This window comes from Furipterus horrens, unplaced genomic scaffold (genome assembly GCF_987537825.1).
Source record: "Furipterus horrens unplaced genomic scaffold, mFurHor1.1.pri manual_scaffold_1, whole genome shotgun sequence".
In the NCBI taxonomy this organism is placed as follows: Eukaryota; Metazoa; Chordata; class Mammalia; order Chiroptera; family Furipteridae; genus Furipterus; species Furipterus horrens.
Genome location: NW_028327171.1, coordinates 186,885,148 through 186,894,727, shown reverse-complemented (window position 1 = coordinate 186,894,727; position 9,580 = coordinate 186,885,148). Strand labels below are relative to the sequence as shown.

At 43.7% G+C, this 9,580-nt stretch overlaps 1 pseudogene; it reads right to left on the bottom strand.

Annotated features, from left to right (window-relative positions):
• Positions 1-2,391: 2,391 nt before the first annotated feature.
• LOC150022445 (uncharacterized) lies at positions 2,392-3,721 on the bottom strand (annotated as a pseudogene).
• Between the last annotated feature and the right edge of the window lie 5,859 nt (positions 3,722-9,580).

The window sequence follows — 9,580 nt, the reverse complement described above, 5'->3', positions numbered from 1 at the left end:
TATAGTTAATCCAAATTTATTTTTATTATTGATAGTTTAGAAGAGTTTCTTTCCAGTTCAAAATTCAATATTGGGAAAACTGCAACGATTTTTAAGACTGTTGTCAATTTTGAGAAAAGCTCTACCAAATTTCTTTCACATATAAAAAATAACACGTGGGAGGATTTTCCAGTTCTGGATTCTTGTACTTCAAAAATTGTCTACCTCATTACCTATATACTTCTGTGCTGGCTCTTGAATATACGCATTCATTTGTTGATGTGGTCTCTGGCCCTTCACCTTTGTGTCACAACATCAAGTAGCCCAGTTGACAGTACGCCTTCAAGCAGCTATAAGGATGTCACTGTTACCATGACAGCAATGTCCATGAACCACATAAATGTATTCCATTTTACTAACTCAACTTCCCCTTAGCCCAGAGGTTCTCAACATGTGGGTCATGACCCCTTTGGGGGTCGAACGACCCTTTCACAGGGGTCACCTGAGACCATCGGAAAACACATATATAATTACATATGGTTTTTGTGATTAATCACGATGCTTTAGTTATGGTTGGGGGTCACCACAACATGAGGAACTGTATGAAAGGGTTGCAGCATTAGGAAGGTTGAGAACCACTGCCTTAGCTAGATCCCCAAGGTGTTCGCAACCACTGTAATGCCTCCAGATACAAGGAAAATTATGACAGAAGGAAAGTTAAAGTGAAGAGATAGCAGTTTCCTGAGATGAAAATATTTGACTTTTGAAATCTTTACAGAAATACAAGACCATGTGAACATATTTCTAAGATCCCTCCTGTGGTGTCGAAGGGCCTTGAAGTTGAAGTGTCTTGGCATCTGTGGTTTGGACACTATGCACATTCATAGACAGGTGGTAGCCCAGGGTAGGAAGGCTCAGGACACTGTCATATGATAAGCAGTTAATGGAAAGGTCTTGGAAGAAACAATACCAGTTGGTCTCATGCCTGTGTTTAGTACCTGGAATCCTATACGTTGAAAGAAGTATTTTGACTCAATATAAAGAATTACTTTCTAATGTTTGGTAAGTTTCAATGTATTGATAGAATTGACAAGTGTGTGAAATACTGAGTTTTCTTTATGGGAATGGTTAAAGAAGCAGCTAGCTGAGAACCAGTCATGGATCCTATGAAGGGGAGACCCAACTTAGGTACTGCTGGTGATGGGGGATGGGGAGTGCAGCGTGACAGAACCTAACCTTTACGCACGGTTGCAAGTCTGAGATTTTAGGGCGACTACTATTTGGCATCTTAACCTGGGTTTCATGCTTGGTATATAGAAAAATTTTAAGATAGAGCTGCTTTTAAGGTAAAAAAAAGTTTTGTTTCTTTTTAAACTAAGGGCAGCAATAATGATCCATTTTAGCCCTATGTAATTTTAAGTTTTTTGGTTGTTTGTGTAAAGCTCGATTGTAACAGTGATTAATTAATACAGGAGGTTAAGGATTGCAGGTATGGAGTTGCTGGGTCTAGAGCAAGTTGTAGAAAGAGGATACCATGTTTGTACAGGACGCTTTCTTTTGTGGTGGGTGTGTGAGGTTCATCAGTTCTTTGGAGTAGCTTACCAATGATACCCGGGATGGATAATTTCAGGGGAATATATGAATCAGGCTTTTTGTTGTATGTGACACAACACAGCTGAACTGATCTGCGTAAAGAGGAGGGGCATCCATTGGCTTCAGGGGTAGTCCAGTCATAATTGCCTCCTAAGGCTCAAAAGACATCATCCTCTCTCCTCAGCTTTCCTTCCCTCAGAGGTGGCTTCATTCACGTGCATTGGTGGTAGTTGTTATCACTGGCTTATATAGTTTCGAATTAGTTTTCCTTGTTAAAGGGCTTCTTTTTCTGAACTGATTCAGCAAGCTCCAGATTGAATTCGTGAACTGATATTCCCATCCCAGAACCAATCAATGTGGTCTGAAGTACCATGACTGGTGGTTCTGAGGTGTGAGGGTGGGAGGTGTCAGTGTCCTGGAACCACAGACTCATGAGCCAGGGGAAAGGGTAGTTCGGAAAATGAATCCATGGAACCAGAGAAGTAGGCGGGGGAGATGAATACTGAGAGCACATATTCAAAAACCCCCAAATTACGGATATGCACTATTTTTGGGGGGGGTGTTTTGGGACTTCCTCCATATGACTATAGCTGTTAAACTGTAAAATCTAGTACTAGTACATCTTTCCCATATCTGGATAGACACCACGCGTAGGGGGCAATATCCTTACATTTCAGCGTTTTTAACTCTTTCCCTTAAGTTGGACTGAGTCAATGAAGATGCTACAGAAGAAGCAGATAAAAACTTGAAAGTATTAATATAGTAAAATTTTAAATTTTAGTGCCCTCTTTAGGCAAAGTAGTTAAGAGCTCTTTCAATAATCCATTTTTAATTGTGACCACACCCCGTGTAGGTGACATGAGTATTACCGTCTTGCCCTTGCAGTTGGGGAAATCGAGGCTTGACTCCCCTCCATTCAGCTCTTCGATCGATTTAGGAAGAGTGCTGGGTGCCTGACCTCGGAGGGTCGCCTCCCTCCTCCGCGGCGCCTTTCAGAATCCGTCCGTCCTTCGGCGTCGCAGGAGAGCAGCTCCGGATCCTCTGCAGCCTCGGGATTCGTCCTACGCCCAGCTGCACCCGCCCCACTCTCCCTCACCTTCCTCAGGAAGGTCCAGCTGGCCAAGGTCTGGCTGTGTCTCCGGTCCTCTCCCAGCCACCCTTCTCTAGTCACCGACGTGCAAGAGGCCCCCAGCCAAGCGCCCAGCTGGGAGGTGAGGGCAGATGCTGCCGAGGCGTCCAGCGGGAGAGGCGCCAGCGCCGCCGGAGGTGAGCCGGTCGGACCCTTCGCCCTCCGAGGGTGGGGAGGCAGGGGTTGGGGCGGTTGTCGGGCCCGCCGGGCCGGAGGATGGTGGCAGCGGGAGGGAGGCCGGGAGAACCGGCAGGGAGCGGCGAGAGAGTGAGACGAAGGCTGGCGGCGCGCTGCTCTCGGGAGACGCCTGGAGAGCCAGCGGCGGCGAGCCGGGCGCTGCGGAGCCGCTCGGGTACGCGCTGCGCCAGGGCCGCCGATCTCCGCTGAGAACCTCGAGGCGCCCGGACCGCCGGCGCTCTCCCGAGCGCTGGCGGGAGACATGGCTTCGCGCGTCCCCGCCGCCGCCGCCGCCGCCGCCGCCGCTGCTGAGTCGACACAATCGGCGGGTCGCGCGGGGGGCGCGGCGTAACCCAGGGGTGGGCGGCGGCGCGGAGCTGCCTGAGTAGCGCCGAGTGTCGTGGGGAGCGAAGGAAGATGCCAGCACAAAGGCAAGCGCAGACCCAGTCCGCTGCGGAGGGCGGCGGGAAGAGCCGCTGAGGGGCGCGCCGGTCGCGCTCGGCTGCTGCGCCGTGTGTCTCTTGTCGCTGCCTCCGGTCGCGGGGTCGGGACGGCAGCGCACTGTCCCTTGGCCCTTTGGCACCGGCCGCCGCAGCCGGGAGCTGCAGGCGACGCGCAGCGGCGTTCCCGGCCGCCAGCTTTCCCCGCGGCGCGAGCGGACGGGCCGGAGGGCACCGGGGCTGCGGGTCCGGTCGACTGCGGGGAAGCCTTCCCGCCCCGCGGCCCCATCCCTGTCTGCGGAGCCCCCGGGTGAGTGCGTGGCCAGCGCCTGGCCCTCGCCCCGCAGGTACCGGACATCGGGAGGTGGCTTTGTTTTCCTCCCTTGCTCTCCAACGCGGTCATTCATTTGACATTTTGACTTCCGCTGCCCTAAAACGTGGGTGAGGACGTGTCTCATGGTTTGGTTATAACGGGGAGCTGAGACTTTTGGGTCATTTGAGCATCACTTGAGGAAGCGGAGGCTTCATTTCCTTTCTGACTTGAAATGTGTTGGGAACATCCTCCGCTGGGGCTTGGGGCCTGGAGGAAACTGGGGCTGCAGATTTAGACGTAGACGTCTACTAGGACGTGCAACTGCAGAGGGCTGGCTCTTCCGTGCCGTGTCTTATTCTCTGTTAGCGGTGCTCAAGTGCTTTTCCTTGATACTTATTATTAGCTTTAGGGACATCTTTGCAGGCACGTTTATTTCCTTTAGAGTTGGAAGTCTTTGGAGGCAATGCAGAGAGCTCACAGAGTTACAAACGATCAATAGATCTTAAACTTGGAGAAGGCAGGCATCGATGATCGTCTTAGATAGAGGTGGACGGTAGGCAAACCTCCAGGGAGTCTTTAGCCTTTCGAGTATGTTTCTGTTTTCACTGTTCTAGAGTCAAGCAAACTTGGAATGCTCATTGTCAAAGTGTGAAACTTGTCTTTTCTCGAGTAGCTTTCTATACTTGGTCATTTAGAGAAAGATTTTAACGTAATTAGTAGAGTCCTCCAGTAGACCTGGTGAAATTTAACGTATTCGCTTGTCTTACAAGTATGGTTTTCTTTTTACTATTTCTCCTATTCCCTCAAGAGCTCATTTCTTCTTTGCCTAGAGAGAGCTCCACCTCCCCCACTGCCTGGGTGGCTGTGTGTTCTGAGAGGTTGTCTTTAAACAGACACATTACCTATAAACAAAGGAGGATCAGTTATTAGGCTTACCTTTGGAGTTGTTGAAGCAAGAGGCCTAATTTGGATGGGGATATTATTAATGGTGTGAAAATCTGGAGGCTGCTAATCTGTTTGGACATCAGAAGATTCCTGCAGGGATTGTTTATATAGTGTGGAAGACAGATGGTATCCCTAGCAGACAAGAGAAGCCCAGAATAAAGGGTCATTGTGTTCCTCAGAAATTATCCACTACACTGTTGGGAGGTGGAGTAGGGTGGGGTAGAGGGTGGGGAAGACATAATTTTGATCTGTCAAAGGAGGCATTATAACCTTACCATCCAGCAGCCCAACTAGTTAAATTTCTTCGTACATTTAAAAAGTCGCAATTAACCTATTTGTTTTGATAATTTCTTTGGCACATTTTGGCCTCATTTGTGGTTATGTGAATCAGTTTAAACAGTTATATTAACAAAAATGTCTTTGAATTTAATATTATCATACCACTCATGGGGGGAAAACAGTCATGACTTTCTTAGCTGTTGTTCATTTCAACAAATGGCTCTTTAGATGCATAGTGTCTCCCAGCTGAAAGGACTTTAGCGCAACTGTGTTAATTCAAAAGGAGTTTCTTCCACCATCTCCACGACAGGTGGTTCCCTAACTCCCAGCATCCCCCTTCCCCCCAACCATTGCCTCCAGCACAGCATTGAGAAGCTTTTGGCAATGAATCTTTATGAATGACTGTGGAGTCAGTGAAGATATCAGTCATTCAGAACATCTGAGATAAGCCAGCTGGAGCTTTTCTGCTCCTTCCACCATGGTAGATTGTTTATGTGCTGCAAATTGCAACTAGATTATAAAATTGGTCTTTCCCCTCTGATGTGAGGGAAAAGACTTCAGTAAACTAATATTCACCAGCCACAGGACAAAATGTAATGAAGAACAAGAGCAATGTTTGACCCCTCTGAACAGGAAGTATGGAGTGAAAGTAAGCATTGGCTCTGTTTAACTTGGGCAATATGATCGGGAGAAAAACATATTTTCTTACTCTTAAAGACTTTTGCACCACTGATCTCAGCTAAAGGCAAAGAAACTAAAATTGTTACCTGTAGTTGAAGACAGATGCTATAGCCTTTTTTCTGGATGATTGTATTTTGCAGGAGAGGTGGCTTTGGGGCTCTGTCCAGTTTCAGTGTGTGCTCTGGCATACAATGAAAGGATCTAACATTCAAAAGACTTGTTAAGTCTGTGCCTGGTGCCTGTGTACCCTCTTACCAGGTTGCTGTCTCTCTTGTGAAGTGTTTCTTTAAGAGAAACCTGAGGTTGCAGGCTTGGGGCTTGCTGTGGACTTGGCCTGGATCCACATTCTAATGTGTTACTGCCTGCTTTCTTCGGTAAAAATGGAACCAGTTTTGCATGGTGTGCTGGATAGGGAAATTTCCAGCTCCAATGTAGAAAGACAGGCCTGGCATGAAAGAGAGAGGACTGTATTTGAATTTTGGTTGACCTAACAGAGGCAGAGGCTGCTTGTTTACATTTAGGATGCCTTTTGTATGGGGATATAAATGAGAGATTACAAGGGTATAGTCATTTGATGTGCTAAAGAACCTTAACTATTTACTTTTCTACCCTTTCCTGACCTCATTTTTTGAGTCTTGCTTTATGTCAAGTCTTTTATTGCCAAATGCAAAGATAAGAAAGATAAAATAATATGCATATGTGGAAAAAAACAACAAGGAAGATAGAATAATAAGTTAATTGATTGCTTGTCATCTATTTATAGATTAGGAAATAAAGTTATATCCTTAAGTTGTTAACTGTCTAGCACGGCTCTGTGTTATTATTGTCTCCAAGAATGGTAAGAATGAACACTTGCCCATTTACCTGGGGCCTGACACAAATAGGGACAGCTTGTGTGACTCATGAGAGCAGCTTCAGCAAAACCTGTTTGTAGACCTGATGGATGCATGGCTCTAGCAGATATGAATGCAAATTTCAGGATCTAGTGTTGGGTTCAGTTCTTGGATACTTACTGAGAGTTCAGAACATAAGTATTGTAAAGACTTGACTCCACATTCTCCTAGTTTCTAAGCTCTAGGCCACAAGGATAATAGAAGAGCCTTTGTTTACTGTCTTTTTTTTCTGATTCCAGTCTTGGGTTTGAGTCTCAGCTTTTCATGTAGAGGGGCTTGCAGAGGAGAACTTGTTGAGTCTGCTCAGCAGGTGAAAATTCTCATAGGGGGTCGAGATTGTGCAGGTGACCTGGCGGAGGTTCGAGTTCCAAAGCTAGAGGTACCAAGCTTATGACACCAATTTCTGCAACAATTGCTGTGCTCCTTTGCTAAAGAATCACCTCTTTCTAATAGTTCAATTGCAGTGGTGGCCAGGAGGTGTAACAATTAATTATGGCTGTCACCTTTTCCATACCCACTCCGTTAAAATCCTCAGAGCTTTGTCAGCATGCCTGAATAAGAAGAAATTTATGTTTTTTCTTTATATTGGGCTGGCCCATGGCTCTAGTAGTGCTTAGTTGTCTTTAACTTCATTCAAAAACAATTTTGTTAGATTGTATTGTGACAGCTGTCATATCAGCATGCATTAGAAAAAACTTAACAAAACTGAATTTTTGTGTAGCCATTTTAATATTGAAGATGGAAGAATATATGCAACATTTTGGCATATAATGCTTTATTATTTCAAGAAAGGTAAAAGTGCGATTGAAACACACACAAAAGAAGGTGCTGTGACTGATCAAATGTGTCAAAATTGGTTTGTGAAGTATCTTGGTACTATTGACATGTTGGCCAAATAATTCTTTGCTGTGGGGCTGTCTTATGCATTGGAAGATGTTTAATAGTACCCCTGGCCTCTACCCACTAGAAGCCAATAGAGGGAGATAGTCGGCATACTCAAAATATCCAAATCAATAAACTTATTGGTGAAAATGCAAAATTTGTCATATTTTATGGAAAAAAACTAAGCAGACTTTTTGGCCAACCCAATATGCAGGATGACTATATAATTGTGTTTTTTTTGTTTTGTTTTGTTTTTTGTTTTTTTGTCTAGACAAGGACATTTTTTGAGAGTAAAAGGGAACATTAACTGGAAGGAATACCAGATCAAGAGCTATAAATAGGGCTTTCCCAGGAAATCCATGAAGTATGGTTGTCTTTACTATGATCCAAGTCATTAGCTTTTATATGAAGAGTACCCATATAATAGAAGAATGTCCTTAGTTTCTAGATTTGTTCATGAGGTGTGTTTCTGTGTGTGCATGCACATATGTGTATATGTATATGTTTACACAAACATTGATCATATATCTTTAGATAGGTATATTATGCTGAAATTAACTAGTTAAGAGGGCCAAGTCATTTGGAAAATTGTGGCTTTCATCATCTCTTTCATAGGTTGACTTTTTAACTAAAGTCTCTGCATCTGGCCTTTCCAAACTTTAATTCATTTTCTCAGCTGTGTAGTCGTGGTACCGATTTGTTGCTATAATCCTCTTACTTAAAAGCCTTTGATAGCTCTCCATTTTCTGTTTAATTCCCACAGACAATTTGGTGGTTAGAAAGAAAAAGCAATAAAAAAATTCATTCATTCATTCATTCATTCATTCCATTACTATTTATTGAGCAACTTTCATGAGTCAGTCTCTGATCTAGGTGCTGGGGATATATCAATGAATAAAACAAAGATCCCTGCCCTTGTGAAGTTTTCTTCTATTGGGAATGGAGAGGTGGGAGTGGGAGACAGATGATGAATCAAATAAATAAGTTAATTATATAGCATGCTAGAAGGAGGTAAGTGTTTTGAAAGAAAGAGAAAGTAGAACAAGATAAATATGGTTGAGTAGCCTTCATGGTGAAAGAGACCTTAACAAAGACTGCACAGGAGGTGAGAGAGGTTACTCACGCAGATGCCTGAGGGGAAGTGTTCCAGGCAGAGGGAACAGCCACTGCCAAGGCCCAAAGGTGAGAATGTGTTTGGATGTATTCAAAGATTAGCAAGAAGACCAGTGTGATGAGGTGGGATGACCAGGGGGAGTTGGAAATGACATCAGAAAGGTGTTATAGGAGTGACAGAGAATGTAGGACTATGGGATATGAGAACAGTTATGATTTTAGTGGAAATCCCATTATGTTCTTTAAACTCATAATATTAAACATTTTGTTTGCACTATGAAAACCGCACTGATCAGTGTAGCTTACATTACATGTGGTGCACTTGATTAATATACTTTTTATGTCATTTGCTTATTGTTTATTTGTTAAAATACCATGTTTTGTTGCTGGTGGTCTTAAACTGTATCCCCATTTTACAAAAATTGATAGATTAGTGACTTAAAAGCAGTTCACTGAAGAATGAACATAGTGATGAAAATAGTGTTGTAAGTGGTACAGTTCAGTATGTCATAAACATACTTGGAGAACTGAATTTACTGCAAATATAAATGTGAATCTCTATGTATAAAATCAAGGGAATCCGTGGAAGTGATGATTTGAAAACAGTAGCTGAAAATGAAAAGTACAAATAGAAGAATGATGATGACTATCTCAAAACTGTTTACTATAGGGCTTACCATCCATTTGCTCCTCAGCCCCAGTCATTGCCTGTTATAAAACTTTGTCTAATAGTGGCATGAAGCCATGGATATTTTGGTGTCATTTTCAAACAAAGCACAGTGGCTTCTCTGTTACGCTCTTGAAGTTTTCCAGGACAAGCACACAATAAAGCTTTCCATTACAAAATTAATGTATTGTATTGCTAAAGGTAGGTGAGAGACTAAAGCCATAGTAGTCTCATTAAAGGATCCTTGTAGCAAAAATAAGAAAAAGTCATATTGAAGAGACACTTGGAAAATCATCTGGAAAGCTAAAGACAGACAATATCTTTAGAGAGAAACTAGAAGTTATTGACAGAATTCCTTTGTCAAATGACAAGGTTGGCTGTTGCATAATATCAGTGAAGTAAGAGTGTGAAAGAGCGATTACTATCAAGTACATGCCAGCAGATATTTCACTTCATGGTTAGATGAAACCACCAATGTCATGTAGAGAA